At 38.7% G+C, this 16,664-nt stretch overlaps 1 protein-coding gene across 4 annotated transcripts in view; it reads left to right on the top strand.

Annotated features, from left to right (window-relative positions):
- The window catches only part of Adamtsl1 (ADAMTS like 1), a 1,037,009-nt gene that overhangs the window by 296,858 nt on the left and 723,487 nt on the right, over positions 1–16,664 (top strand). The gene's annotated exons all lie outside the window — the stretch shown is intronic.

The raw sequence follows: 16,664 nt of genomic DNA, 5'->3' as shown, positions 1-16,664 counted from the left end.
TTTTAAAGAAATAAGATTTGGAAACTGTAATGTTCTCTGGTGTTCTTCCATGATAAATGGTAGTGACATGGTGGAGAAGACATTTCTAAATTTCTTTTACTGTGTAATTTACTCATCACTTAGGAAATCTTCAGTACTATATTTTTCCTAGACTCAGGAAACATTTACAGTACTGTTTAGGGAAAATTGATGGACATTTTACAAAAACAAATAAAATAATGATTGTGGGGTTTTAAATACAGGAGAAAAAGCCTGGTTGACTTATAATATTTGTATCTCTCCATTCCTAGTAACTTTTATTTTTTTGGTATGCACTTACTGAGCAGTCCTTCTCTCAAGCACTGTCCTAAGCTTCAAATGAGATCATTATGTCCACTTTCCATCATTTCTATTTTAACTTTATTTATGATGTACACAGCAAATATCTTACCAGGAAAATAAAGGATAAAAAGATATTTAGACAAAAATGTTAGCACATTTTATTAACATAAAATTAAAATAAGTGTAAATTGAGTGGTCAGTGAGTCATATTAGACCTAGCTTGCCTTTCACACGTTTTCTGGCTGGGCTAAAAAAGCAAATAAAGCTACTGTTTTTCAGGTTACTATTCTTTTCATAAGTCATCTGTAGAATATGCAAACAATTTTCAAGACTGTATTCAAATCTTGAGTCACCATGGATTTGTCAAGGTGCTTTAAAGTGAAAATAATTTTAAATGGTCCACAATGTTTTTGTTTTTTGCTGAATTGGGAAATGAACCCCAGGCCTCATGCATGCTAGGTAAGTGTTCTACCCCTGTGCTACATCCCCAGCCTGTTTTTTTCTTATTACTTTATTTTGAGAAGGATCTTAACTATGAATTGCCGAGGCTGGCCTCAAACTTGAGATCCTCCTATATCAGCCCCTGGGTAGCTGGAAGTACAGACATGCAGCACCATGCCCAGGTTAAAATGATTTTAGATGATCCTGCCAGCATGAGGTCAGGGCAGACTGAGAGGTGACTAGGAGTGGAGAAGATTGTGCAGAAATGATATTGTGGCAGACAAAGCACGGGGCAAGATATTGAAATGTGCAGGTTGAAGCGGAGTGGTATGAGCAGCTCCAGTTTGACTAGATGTCGACCATGGGCATGGCGCCTCCTCTGGAGCTGCCTTGGCAGAGGCCCACTCCCTTGCCACTGCTTTGGTTCTGTTTTTCACCTATTAAAGTTCAGATATTGCTCTGATGTCTAGATGCAGATGTGAGAAACCAAAAGGAAAAGGGGCCAGCAAAGTGGAAGAGATAACGGCAGATGGAAGGAAAATCATAGAGTCTGGCACACATGCATGAGGAGAAAAGGTGCAGGCCTGGTGGTCTGGACAGCCCCTCACTGAGAGTTCACACGGCAGTGTCTTTCACCAGTGATGGGGCTGGGGATGTATCTCTCTCTCTCTCTCTCTCTCTCTCTCTCTCTCTCTCTCTCTCTCTCTCTCTCTGTCTGCTATAGCCCTAGGAGTTTTTCTTGGGATAAGACTAACTATTCTCCTTCTCTTCTCAGCCCCTCACTGTTCAATCCATGTACATTTTGTTTGCATGCATTGGGGTTTTATCATCTTTTTCTCTGAAAAGAGACAAAGTGCCTTATAATTCCATGCTCTGTCCCCTTGCCTCCATATACCACATTTAATGGTATCCAGTGCTTCTTACTGTTATCAATAGTAACAATAGCTGTAATTATAATAGAAATTATAACGGCTCCCTACTGGATTTGGCTGGGCAAACAGGACTGATGAACCTAGTGAAGGGAGCAGTGGGAGCAACAGTAAAACTGTAAATGGTTTGCCTTAGGATTTTCAGCTTGCCAGTGGCATAAAGTGATGCATGTTTTTAGAAACCACACTGTGAACTTGCCTCCTGGGGTTTCCCTGAGCCAGTGCAGTGAGATGCTTTCTCTGATCCTGGACTCTGCAGTAGCCAGGTGAGCACAGGGAAAGATCCCCTGAACTGGGATGTGAGGTAGGTGAGGGCACAAAATACATTTTCAACCTGACAATATTTTTAACTTATAATGAGTTTATTGGGGTGGAAGCACATAGTAAGTAGAGGAATATCTGCAGTTAAAAAATATTAGGGTGCCAAGAAGTGAAGTGTGTGGAAAGAAAAAAGACCTTTTATTTAAACTCAGGTCATGAAGTAACTTTACATTCCTCCTGAGATAAAGGAATGGAAGCAAAATAAACCCTGAGAGAAAAAGGGTAGCAGAGCCAAGAGATTTTTAAAAAATAATTTGATAAATAAATCATAGATATGAAATCTCTATCCATGTAAATATAAAGGAAGACACCACCTGAGAAGAGAATGAATGATCATTACGAAAAAAGATAAAGAGAAGAGAAATCTAACAAAGGCAAAAAGTACAACACCCAAAGGCCTCACAGTCTCCTGTGATGCCCTGTGTTTTATGCTCTTCTGGGCTGGTTCCCTGGGCAGACCGGTAATAATGTTGGCATGTCCTGCTGTCCCGCTCCGCCCTGTGGAGGGTGAGAGCAGGCTCTTAACAGGGTCAGGGTTCTTGGAGTGAGGCTCCTGCTTCCCTGATGCAGAACTTACCATCCTGTCCCATCCCATCTTCTCCGTTCCACCCTCCTCTGTGCTTTTCATCAGCCCAGATGGCCACGTACCTCCTCCATCCTACATCCACCCCATGCCTTGCTGCACACCTGGACTTGCCTACTACTGACCTCACCTGGCTTACTTCCTGCCACAGAAGTCACTTTCCTGTGATTTCATTAGCTGAGGAGTCATCTGATGAAAGCACTTGACACGGAGGAAGGAGGGGCATAGGAGTTTAAAGTGATTTCTCAGAGGTTACTAGTTTACCAAAAATGGCATTGTTACCTCTTTATAATGTCCAATTGTAGAACCCATGGAAAACTAGTAGGCCTCATTTAGTAGTACACCTGGAAGGTGAGACAGTTAAATAATGCATGAAAATGTAACATGATGCCTGGCATTCAGTACACACTTAACATAAGCTGTCATTTATCTTACTCTGTTTATTTATTGAAGGAGAAGGGGACACAGCCATGCTTATTGTCTTAGTCACTGTCCCATCACTGGATACAATACCTGACACAGGAAACTTAAAGGAGGAGGGGTTTATTTTGGCTGAATTTCAGGAGTTTCATTTCATGGTCAGTAGGCTGCAAGGCAGAAATGGGAAGGTAAAGGGGTGGGCGTGCTGAAAGCAAAGGTGCTCACCCTGTGGCAGCCAGGAAGCAGAGCAAAAAGGGAGGAGTCAAGGGCAAGAATATTTACTTCCAGCTCACACCCCAGGAACCAGCTCCACCTGCATGCTGCACATTTGGTAACTGCACTGGTCAATGCCTGAGTCCACAGTGAGTGCAGTGCCTCTGTGATCTAATCCCCTTCTGCACACATGAGAATTTGGGGAGACATTTTAGTTCTAAACCATAACATTCTGCCTCTGGACCCCAAAAGACTCTTGTCCATCCCATTATGCAAAATACATTTAGTCCACACCTAAGAGTTGCCAAAGTTTTAACAGTTCCAGAATTGCTGAAACATTCAAGTCCAAAGTGTCCTCTGAGACTCAAGGAAAATCAGCTATGAGCCCCTCTGAAAATCAAAAAGAAAGTTAAACACTCCAGAGGAGGAGGCTTCCAGGCTACCATAGCACCACTCCCAGCCCAGAGGAGGAGGTTTCTGGGCCACCATACCACCACTCCCAGAGCAGAAGAGGCTTCTGGGCTACCATACCATTGTTCCCAGCGCAGAAGTGGTGAGCCGCACAGGCACAAGCAGCACCCAAACACTTTGAAATGAGAAGACACATAAACAAGACTCAAAACCAGACTACCAGATCACCTACAGCAACCCCAAAGGGAAATGAGATGGAACACTCTGATACTCAAACATCTGAACTCCCAGAATTGGCAACAAAAGAAGATCTGGAAAAAATGAAATCAGAAATAATTTCTCAGATAACAGCAGAGATTGTGTGCATAGTGCAAGACGTAATTAATAAATCTATAGAGGAGCTGAATAACATGATGGAATCCCAACATAGGAAACAAATGGAATCCATAAAACAGATGCAAACAGATTTCCAGGAGATTAAAAACTCCACTGAAAATCTACACAGCAGAATGAGCCAAGTTGAGGACAGAATTTCAGATATAGAAGATAAGATTGCAATTAGTGACCAGGAAAAGAAAAATTGCTTTAAAATTGTAAGGGAACATGAGAAATCAATCCAGCAACTGGTAGACAATGCAAAGAAGAATAACATAAGACTGATTGGAGTCAATGAAGAAACAGGAGAGAGTACAGATAATGTAAAAAAACTGTTCACAGAAGTAATGGCAGAAAACTTCCCAAGCAGGGGAAAACAACTTGACATACAGATAAGTGAGGCATATAGGACTCCAAATAGCCTTGATAAAAAAAAAACTACACATAGGCATGTAATTGTTAAGATTCCAAAAACCCAACAGAAGAACAAAGTTCTACAAGCAATTAGAGAAAAGGAACAAATCACATACAAAGGAAAGCCCATCAGAATCACAGCAGACTTCTCAGCGCAAACCCTCAAGGCAAGAAGAGCTTGGAGTGACATATTTCAAGCCCTGAAAGAAAACAACCTCTAACCCAGATTGATATACCCTGCAAAACTCTTTTTCAAAATTGATGGAGAAATAAGATACTCTCATGACAAGGACCACCTTAGGAGCTTCATGAATACCAAACCAGCACTCCAAAAAATTTTAGAAAATATCCTAGGAGAAGACAATGAAGACCACAACCCCAGGAAGCCCAGCAGAATGAATCCATCAGGCATGACAAGGAATTTAATGCAAAGGGGGGAGAATTCAACAAAAAGAAAAAGTCATGACAATGATAAGTCAATATGTATCAGTTATAACCATCAATGTTAATGGTCTCAATTCACCAATCCAAAGAAATAGACTGGCAGAATGGGTCAAGAAGCAAGATCCAACAATATGCTGCATACAAGAAATACACTTAATTCAAAAAGAAACTCATAGACTGAAAGTTAAAGGGTGGAAAACAATACTCCATGTGACAGGAACCTGAAAAAAAGCAGGAGTAGCTATCCTCTTTTCAGATAAAGTGGATTTCAAACCAACACTGATTAAGAGCAACAAAGGACACTACATCCTAGTAAAGGGAACAATCCAAGAGGAAGAGATGACAATCATAAATGTATATGCACCAAATGCTAGTGTGCCCAACTATATAAAACAAATACTAATGGACACGAAAAGTCTTATATGCCCTAATACAATAGTAGTGGGTGACCTCAATACCCCACTGCCACAAATAGATAGATCAACTATACAAAAAAGTAATGAAATACTAGAACACAATCAAACTCTTGAACAAATGAACTTAACATATATTTACAGAGTGTTGCACCCCACAAAATCAGAATACACATACTTCTCAGCTGCACATGGGTCATTCTCCAAAATAGACCACACACTTGCTTATAGAACATGTTTAAGAAAGTGCAAAGTAATTGAAGTTATCCCCTGTATATTATCAGACCATAGTGCAATGGACTTGGAGATCAATAGCAAAAGAAACCACAATAATTTCATAAACACATGGAAATTGAACAGCAGACTTCTGAATAACCAATGGGTCACAGAGGAAATTAAAGAAGAAATCAGACAGTTCCTACAATTAAATGACAATGACAATACAACATATTGGAATCTATGGGATACAATGAAAGCAGTCTTATGAGGAAAACTCAGAGAAGTGAGTACTCATATTAGGAAAACAGAGCGACCCCAATTAAATAACCTGATGCTGAACCTCAAGTTTCTAGAAAAAGAATAGCAGGGCAAACCCAAAGCTCATACAAGGGAGGAAATTATAAAGATCAGAGCAGAAATCAATGAAATGGAGACTAAGAGAACAATACAAAAAAATCAATGGAGCCAAGAGTTGCTTCTTCAAAAGAAAAAACAAAATTGACAAACGCTTAGCCAACCTTATCAGAAAAAGGAAAGAAAAGGCCCAAATCCATGCAATTAGGAATGAAAAGGATAAAATTACAATGGACCCAGCAGAAATCCGGAGGATCATCAATACCTACTTCCAGAACCTATACGCCAATAAGATGAAAAACGCAGAAGAAATGGACAGATTCCTAGATACATATGAATTACCAAAGTTGAATGAAGAAGACCTAAAACTTCTAAACAATCCAATATCAATCAACGAAATTGAAAATGTAATTAAAAATTTACAAATGAAGAAAACCCCGGGTCCTGATGGCTTCACTGCTGAATTCTACAAAATATTTAGAGAGGAACTATGGTTTCTCCTCCTCAATGAAACTGAAAGGGAAGCAATACTCCCAAATTCATTCCTGGAAGCAAGCATCACCTTGATCCCCAAAGCAGAGAAAGGCCCAACCAAAAAACAGAACTATAGGCCAATCTCACTAATGAACATAGATGCAAAAATCCTTAATAAGATCATGGCAAATAGAATGCAGAAGATCATCAAGAAGATCATACACCCTGATCAAGTGGGATTCATCCTAGGGATACAAGGATGGTTCAACATACACAAATCAATAAATGTAATACACTACATCAATAGAGCTCAGGACAAAAACCACATGATCATCTCCATATACACAGAAAAAGCATTTGACAAAATCCAACATGCATTTATGGTAAAAACTCTACAAAAAATTGGAATAGACAGTCTCTACCTCAATCTGATACAAGCCATCTATGAAAAACCAACATCCAGTATCATACTAAATGGTCAAAAACTGAAATCCTTCACACTAAAATCAGGAACAAGACAAGGATGTCCACTATCACCACTCTTGTTCAATATAGTTTTGGAAACATTAGCCACAGCAATTAGACAAGAGAAAGAAATAAAAGGAATAAAGGTAGGAAATTAAGAAGTCAAATTGTCATTTGCAGATGACTTGATATTCTATATAGAAGACCCCAAGAATTCCACCAAAAGTCTTCTAGACTTAATAACCAAATTCAGGAAATTAGCTAGAAACAAGGTCAATACACAAAAATCAATAGCTTTCCACTACATGAACAACAGACTCACTGAGAGAGAAATAGGGCAAACAATTCCTTTCACAATAGCATGCAAAAAACTGAAATACCTAAGAATCAACCTAACAAAAGAAATCAAAGACCTCTTCTCTGAAAAGTATAGCACTCTGAAAAGAGAGATTGAAGATGATATCAGGAAATGGAAAGACATTCCCTGCTCCTGGGTAGGAAGGATCAACATAGTGAAAATGGCCATACTTCCAAAACTGCTATATAGATTCAATGCAATCCCAATTGAGATCCCAGAAGCATACTTCACAGACCTTGAGAAAACAATTCAAAAATTCATTTGGAAAAAGAAGAGACCCAGAACAGCAAAAACAATTCTAGGTAACAGAGACATGGCAGGGGGTACAACCCCCAACTTGAAACTATACTACAAAGCTGTGATAAAAATAGCATGGTACTGGCAAAGAAACAGACCTGAGGACCAGTGGAACAGATTAGAAGATGCAGAAATAATTCCAGACACATTCAACCATCTCATCTTTGACAAAGGAGCCAAACACCCTCACTGGAGGAAAAGTAGCCTCTTTAATAAATGGTGCTGGAAAAATTGGGTTTCAACTTGTCAAAGATTAAAACTAGACCTATATCTCTTACCATGCACTTAACTAAAATCAAAATGGATTAAAGATCTAAATATTAAAATAGAAATGCTGAACCAGCTGATACAGAGATTAGGTAGAACTCTTGAAGACATTGGTGTAAGAAAAGATTTTATGAACAAAACTTTAGTTGCCCAGGAACTAGCACAAACAATCAACAGGTGGGATATCTTCTTATTAAAAAGCTTCTGCACAGCAAGAGAAACCACCAGCAATGTGAAGAGACAACCCACAATGTGGGAAAAATTTTTCACCAGCTGTCCCTCAGACAAATGTCTATTATCTAGAATCTATAAAGAACTTAAAAAGATCAGACCTCCCAAATTTAAAGACACAATTCAAAAATGGGCATCTGAAATGAACAGACATTTCTCACACAAAGAAGTAGAAATAGCAAATAAATACATGAAGAAATGTTCAACATCACTGGTCATTCAAGAGATGCAAGTGAAAACAATGCTGAGATTCCACCTCACTCCAGAAGAATGGCTGCTATCATGAAATCAACTAATAACAAATGCTGACAGGGCTGTGGGGAAAGAGGAACCCTGCTCCACTGCTGGTGGGAGTGTCAACTGGTGCAACCACTGTGGAAATCAGTATGGAGATACCTCAAAGAACTGAGACTGGAAGTCCCATTTGACCCCACTATTCCCCTGCTGGGTATCTTCCCCAAAGAATTAAAAGAATCATACCACAGTGATATATGTGCACCCATGTCCATAGCAGCATAATTTGTAATAGCTGAAATTTGGAAGCAGCTCAATTGCCCATCAACTAGAGACTGGATAAAGACAATGTGGTGTTTTCTACTTTCTACATACTGCCAGATCTTACTTCTAATAGTTTGTTTTATTAAACAAATTTCTACCTATGTTCATAATTTTTTCTTCTATTATCTTTATCCAGTTGTAGGATTAGCACAATGTTGAGTTCCTAAAATGAAGGGAGAAGTGTTCCTTTTTTTTCTGCTTTAAATGTTTGATATAATTTATCGGTTAAAATGTATACGAGCTTGTTGTTGTCATATAAGTAGGTTTTCAGAAATATACTTTCTTTAATAGGTGCTATTCAAATTTTATATTTTCTCCAGATTTAGTTTCATTAATTTGTCTTCCAAGGTACTTCTTAGAAGTTGTCAAATTTATTTCAAAACAGATTTTTGAAATATGCTTTCTATATCCTTTTAAATTCTGTAAAATCTGTGATAATGTCTCCTAGGTCTTCATATTTTAATTTTAAAAATGTATAACTGATATTGTGTAATAGGAAGTAAAGGTCTAAAGGAGCAGGGGTAGTGAGAGGGGCAGGAGAAAGGAAAGAATGGAAAAGAAAAAATATGAGAAAAGGAAAAAAATGGAAACAAAATCTTTGCAAATAGGGAAGGGTGGAGGCAGTGAAGGGAGGGCAGGAGAAGGGGAAAGAAAATAAGAACCAAGATACTCATGTAATGGTACAAGATCCCAGTGATGTATGCAAATGTATTTTATACCTAAAATGTACCAATAAACTTAATGGGGGAAAAATGTGGTTTTTTTCATAAAATGGAGTACTACTCAGCCATAAAAAATAAGAAATTAGAGACATTTATAGCTAAGTGGATGCATGTTGAGGTGATCCTCTTAAGTGAAATAAACAGGACATACGTGTAAATACCAAATAGTTTCTCTAGTATGAAAAACTGAAAGTGTAAATAAGGACTAAAAGATATAATTGATAATGTGAAATGGGAAGAAAAGGGGCAAAAGGGAAGGAATTGTGAGGGGGAGGGGATAAAAAAGAAGGGAATGGAAGTAATATGAGAAAATGAAAAAAAGGAATCAAAGTCTTTTTAAATAGGGAGGGATGGAGGGGTGGAAGGGAGGGCCCGGGAAGGGGGAAAATAAGAACCAAGAGAGATTATGTAAAGGTGCAAATTTCCAGTGATGAATGTCATTACATTGTATCCCTAAAATGAACCAATAAAATAAAATTTAAAAAGAAAGAAAGTTAAACACTGCTGACATACAACAGCACAGAGTAAACATCCAAAAGGGAGAAGTCAGGGGACAGAAGGGAATAGTAAGGAATCCACCAAAGCAGGAATGGAACATTAAGTCCTACAGCTCCATATCCAGCCCTCAGGGCAACTTGTGGGAAGATGTGAACCCCAAAGACTTGGGCGGCCCACCTTCATGGCACTGCCTGTTGCAGCTCTCATAGTCTTTCTCTTAGTGTGGGTCCACTCACTGCCTATGGCTTTCCTCAGCAGAATTTCCATATTCCTGACATCACCAGCTTCCTGGGGTTGCCACTGTGCTTTCAGCTTTACTCTTCAAGCTATGCTCACTGCCTTCTTAAGAGCACACCGCCTTGCCTCCAAGGCCTCTTCTAAGATCTGGGTGAATGCCTCCATTATCCTATATACAGTGGTACCTCAGTTCACTGACTGAATTCTCTCCATGATTCTGAGATGACTGCTTTCATGTTCCTGCTAGGAAGGTGTTTGTAGTTGTGTTCATCACTCCGTGCAGAGTTTGCAAACTGAAGCAAATTGTTACCAAACACTTCTGTTTCCAAACCAAATTGTTCACATACAGAAACATTTGCAAACCAAAGTATTACTGTATCTTTTCATTCTGCATACCTGTAAAACCAAAACCACATGGATGCTGATGAGCTTGAGCAGCAGCCAGGCACCCTTGGATCATGGCTGCTGTGGCCTCTGAGTGCCTAGCGGGCTGAGCCTGTGAAATAAGTTTGGGAAACCAAGTCCCTTGGTGACCTTTCACAAGAGGTGGTCTCATAAGGATCTCTTCTCAAATAAAAACTTTGCAATAGCGTACCTTTGAGCCTGAAAAGGATGGGGTCTTGCTGATTTCTGAATGCCTTCAAGGAATCTTTCCTATTGTCCTCATACAAAGTATTCAGCTCCATTTTAATGTTAATCTTTTCAGGACCCATGCTCTCTGTTATGATTTAGATCTAAAGTGGCCTCCAATGTCTCATGTGTTTGGAAGGTGATTGGACCATGGCAACACTATTAGGAATGTAGCTGAACAAGCTATGAGGACGTACAGCCTGATTGGGAGAGGTAGGTCACTGGGAATATGACCCAAAAGTGTATGTCTCCCTCCCTGGCTCCTCTGTTTGCTCTTTGCTTCCTGGCCACCCTAGCATTAGCAGCTTTCCTCACTGGCCCCTTGCTTTCTCTGCATCCTGGCCACCATGACATGAGGAGCTTTCCTTTTTTCAGGCCTTTCCACCATGTTATACATGCCTTGGAGGTGACCAACCAAGCAAGGACTGAGATTTCTTAAACTGAGTCAAAATAAATCTCTCCTCTTTTAAGTTGTGAATGTTAGGTACTGTGTCTCAGTGATGAGGAAAAGTAAGTCTTAGCCCCAGCTTTGCAAGTGCTTCCTTTCTGATGAAGCTGCAGATGTTTTCCATCTGTCTTTTGCTCCCAATTTTCATTGTACATCTGGCTGAAGGTTATCAGCAGTACCCATGCCACAGCCTACATGTTGGGCTGCTTTAAAATTTGCTCTGCTGGATTAATTGGTCCACTGCCTTTAATTTCAGTGTTGCTCAGTCTTAGCACATGGGCAAAATGTAGACGAACTGTCTGCCAAAGCATAACATAAACAGCCTCTAGTCCAACTGCCAAAAGACCTTGTTCCCAGCTGAAATATGAACCTTTACTGTTTCTCTATCAGAATTTTGGTTCTGTGCTCTGACCCCAGAATCTCCCAATAAGTTCTGTTTAGAGCATTTTAGGGCTTCTTTAGAGGGTATCTCCAGACCTTTCCAAACTCCTTCTGCAAACCATTTACAAATGGTTTTAACCCACATGGTTAGGTATAGTCACAGCAATTACCCCACTTCTGGTACTAATATCACTAGGACTAAATATACAATACCCACAATTTAAAGGACAAGAGGTTTTTTTTAAAAATTTTTTTGTATTAAATTCTTTTATTGGTACATTGTAGGTATACAACACAATTACATTTCTCATTGGGAATTGTACCTTTACATAATGCATCTTGGTTCTTATTTTTTCCCCATTCCTAGCCCTCCATGCCCTCCACCCTTCCCTATTTACAAAGACTTTATTTCCATTTTTTCCATTTCTCATCATTTTTTCCTTTCCCTTCTTTCCTTTCCCCTGCCCCTCCCACTACCCCTACCCCTTTGGACCTTTTCTTCCTATTTTACATTATCGATTATTCATTCTAATCATTGGAACATTTTAGGTATACAATGTAATGACATTCATCATTGGAAATTTGCACCTTTACATAGTCTCTCTTGGTTCTTATTTTTCACCCTTGCCCAGCCCTCCCTTCAACCCCTCCATTCCTCCCTATTTACAAAGATTTTGTTCCTATTTTTCCATTTTCTCATATTAATCCCATTCCTTTCTATCCTTTCCTCTAGCCCTCCCTCTTCCTTCCCCTTTTCCCCTTTTCTTCCTATTTCACATGACCTATTATACATTTAGTCCTTATTTACACTTTCAGTTTCTCACACCAGAGAAACTATTCAGTATTTACACATGTGTGTCCTATTTATTTCACTTCAGAGTATCGCCTCAATGTGCATCCACTTAGCTATAAATGTCTCTAATTTCTCATTTTTTATGGCTGAGTAGTGCTCCATTTGATAAAAAACCCCCACATTTTCTTTATCCAGTCTCCAGTTGATGGGCATTTGGGCTCTTTCCAAGTTTTAGCTATTACAAACTGTGCTGCTATGAACATGGGTGCATATATATCACTGTGGTATGATTCTTTTAATTCTTTGGGGAAGATCCCCAGCAGTGGAATAGTAGGGTCAAATGGGACTTCCAGTCCTAGTTCTTTAAGCTATCTCCATACTGATTTCCACAGTGGTTGCACTAGTCTACACTCCCACCAGCAGTGGAGCAGGGTTCCTCTTTCCCCACAGCCCCGCCAGCATTGGTTATTGGTTGATTTCATGATAGCAGTCATTCTTTCTGGAGTGAAGTGGAATCTCAGCATTGTTTTCATTTGCATTACTCGAATGACCAGTGATGTTGAGCATTTTTTCATGTATTTATTTGTTATTTCTTCTTTGTGTGAGAAATGTCTGTTCATTTCAGATGCCCATTTTTTGATTGGGTCTTTAAATTTGGGAGGTCTGATCTTTTTAAGTTCTTTATAGATTCTAGATAGTAGACCTTTGTCTGAGGGACAGCTGGTGAAAATTTTTTCCCATATTGTGGGTTGTCTCTTCACACTGCTGGTGGTTCCTCTTGCTGTGCAGAAGCCTTTTAATAAGAAGAGATCCCACTTGTTGATTGTTTGTGCTAGTTCACTGGCAACTGAGGTTTTGTTCATAAAATCATTTCCTACACCAATGTCTTCAAGGGTTCTACCTAAGCTCTGTTCCAACTGGTTCAGAGTTTCTATTTGAATATTTAGATCATTAATCCACTTTGATTTTAGTTTAGTGCATGGTGAGAGATACAGGTCTAGTTTTAATCTTTGGCAAGTTGAAGCCCAATTTTTCCAGCACCATTTATTAAAGAGGCTATCTTTCCTCCAATGAGGGTGTTTGGCTCCTTTATCGAAGATGAGATGGCTGAGTGTGTCTGGTGTTGTTTCTGCATCTTCTAATCCATTCCACTGGTCCTCAGGTCTGTTTCTTTGCCAGTACCATGCTGTTTTTATCACAGTAGCTTTGTAGTAGAGTTGCAGGTTGGGGATTGTCATACCCCCTGCCATGTCTCTGTTACCTAGAATTGCTTTTGCTGTTCTGGGTCTCTTCTTGTTCCAAATGAATTTTTGGATTGTTTTCTCAAGGTCTATGAAGTATGCTTCTGGGATCTCAATTGGAATTGCATTGAATCTATATAGCAGTTTTGGAAGTATGGCCATTTTCACTATATTAATCCTTCCTACCCAGGAGCAGGGGATGTCTGTCCATTTTCTGATATCATCTTCAATCTCTCTTTTCAGAGTGCCATAGTTTTCAAAGAAGAGGTCTTTGATTTCTTTCGTTAGAATGATTCCTAGGTATTTCAGTTTTTTGGATGCTATTGTGAAAGGAATTATTTGCCCTATTTCTCTCTCAGTGATTCTGTTGTTTGTGTAGAGGAAAGCTATTGATTTTTGTGTGTTGACCTTGTAACCAGCTACTTGACTGAATTTGGTTATTAAGTCTAGAAGACTTTTGGTGGAATTCTTGGGGTCTTCTATATAGAGTATCATGTCATCTGCAAATAATGACAATTTGACTTCTTCATTACCTATCTTTATTCCTTTTATTTCTTTCTCTTATCTAATTGCTATGGCTAATGTTTCCAGAGCTATATTGAACAAGAGTGGTGATAGTGGACATCCTTGTCTTGTTCCTGATTTTAGTGTGAAGGATTTCAGTTTTTGACCATTTAGTATGATATTGGCTGTTGGTTTTTCATAGATGGCTTCTATCAGTTTGAGGTAGAGACCATCTATTCCAATTTTTTGTAGGGTTTTTATCATAAATGCATGTTGGATTTTGTCAAATGCTTTATCTGCATCTATGAAGATAATCATATGGCTTTTGTCCTTGGATCTATTGATACAGTGTATTACATTGATAGATTTTCGTATATTGAACCATCCCTGCATCCCTGAGATAAATCCCACCTGGTCAGAGTGTATGATGTTCTTGATGATCTTCTGCATTCTATTTGGCAGTATCTTATGAAGGATTTTTGCATCTATGTTCATTAGTGAGATTGGCCTATAGTTCTCTTTTTCACTTGGGTCTTTCTCTGCTTTGGGGATCAAGGTGATGCTTGCTTCCAGGAATGAATTTGAGAGTATTGCGTCCCTTTCAATTTTATTGAAGAGTATAAACAGTACTGGCAATAGTTCCTCTCTAAATGTCTTGTAGAATACAGCAGTGAAGCCATCAAGACCCAGGCTTTTCTTAGTTGGTAAGTTCTTAATTACATTTTTAATTTCATTAATTGATATTGGATTGTTTAGAATTTTTAGGTCTTCTTCATTCAACTTTGGTAATTCATATGTATCTAGGAATCTGTCCATTTCTTCTGTGTTTTCCATCTTATTGGTGTATAGGTTCTGGAAGTAGGGATTGATGATCCTCTGGATTTCTTCTGGGTCTATTGTAATATCCTTTTCATTCCTAACTTCATGGATTTTGGCCTTTTCTTTCCCTTTTCTGATAAGATTGGCTAAGGGTTTTCAATTTTGTTTATTCTTTCAAAGAACCAACTTTTGGCTTCATTGATTTTTTTGTATCATTCTCTTAGTCTCCATTGCATTGATTTCTGCTCTGAACTTTATAATTTCCTCCCTTGTATGAGCTCTGGGCTTGTCCTGCTCTTCTTTTTCTAGAAGCTTCAGGTTCAACATCAGGTTGTTTAATTGGGCTCACTCTGTTTTCCAAATATGAGTAGTCACTGCTATGAATTTCCCTTGTAAGACTGCTTTCATTGTGTCCCATAGATTCCGATATGTTGTATTGTCATTATCATTTAATTGAAGGAACTGTCTGATTTCTTCTTGAATTTCCTCTGTGACCCATTGGTTATTCAGAAATATGTTGTTCAATTTCCATGTGTTTATGAAATTGTTGGGTTTCTTTTGCTCTGGATCTCCAATTTCATCACACTATGGTCTGATAATATACAGAGGATAACTTCAATTCCTTTGCACTTACTTAAACATGTTCTATGTGTGAGTATGTGGTCTATTTTGGAGAATGACCCATGTGCAGCTGAGAAGAATGTGTATTCTGATTTTGTGGTGTGGAACACTCTGTAATCATCTGTTAACTTCATTTGTTCAACAGTTCGATTGAGTTCTAGTATTTCATTACTTATTTTTTGTCTAGTTGATCTATCTATTTGTGACAGTGGGGTATTGAGGTCCCCCACTACAATTGTATTAGTGCATATATGACTTTTCATGTCCGTTAGTATTTGTTTTATATAATTGGGTGCACTAGTGTTTGGTGCATAGATATTTATGATTGTCATCTCTTCCTCTTGGATTCTTCCCTTTACAAGGATGTAGTGTCCTTCTTCATCTCTCTTAATCAGTGTTGGTTTGAAATCTATTTGATCTGCCAAGAGGATAGCTACTTCTGCTTTTTTTCAGGTTCCTGTCACATGGAGTATTGTTTTCCCCCCTTTAACTTTTCAGTCTGTGAGTTTCCTTTTGAATTAAGTGTGTTTCTTGTATGCAGCATATTGTTGGATTTTGCTTCTTGACCCATTCTGCCAGTCTATTTCTTTGGATTGGTGAATTGAGACCATTAACATTGATGGTTATAACTGAAACATATTGACTTGTCATTGCCATGACTTTTTCTTTTTGTTGGGTTCTCCCCCTTTACATTTAATTTCTTGTCATGCCAGATGGGTTCATTCTGTTTTGCTTCCTGGGCTTGTGATCCTCCATGTCTGTTCCTAGGATATTGTGTAAAATTCTTTGGAGTGCTGGTTTGATAATCACAAAGTTCCTAAGGTGCTCTTTGTCATGAAAGTATCTTATTTCTCCATCCATTTTGAAAGATAGTTTTGCAGGGCACATCAATCTGGGTTGGAGGCTGTTTTCTTTTAGGGCTTGGAATATGTCACTCTAAGCTCTTCTTACCTTGATATTTTGTGTTGAGAAGTGTGCTGTGATTCTGATGGGCTTTCCTTTGTATATGATTTGTTTCTTTTCTCTGACTCCTTGGAGAACTTTGTTCTTCTGTTGTGTTTCTGGAATCTTAACAATTATATGTCTATGTGTAGATTTTTTTTGATCAAGGCTATTTGGAGTCCTATATGCCTCACTTATCTGTATGTCAAGCTCTTTTCCCCTGCTTGGGAAGTTTTCTGCCATTATTTCTGTGAAGAGATTTTTTTTATGTCATCTGCACTCTCTCCTGTTTCTTCATTGAGCCCAATCAGTCTTATGTT

The sequence above is a fragment of the Heterocephalus glaber genome, unplaced genomic scaffold (genome assembly GCF_053883595.1).
Source record: "Heterocephalus glaber isolate CG9 unplaced genomic scaffold, H.glaber_assembly_v1.0 deba00001481, whole genome shotgun sequence".
NCBI lineage: Eukaryota > Metazoa > Chordata > Mammalia > Rodentia > Bathyergidae > Heterocephalus > Heterocephalus glaber.
This window is presented reverse-complemented; position numbering and strand designations above follow the sequence as displayed.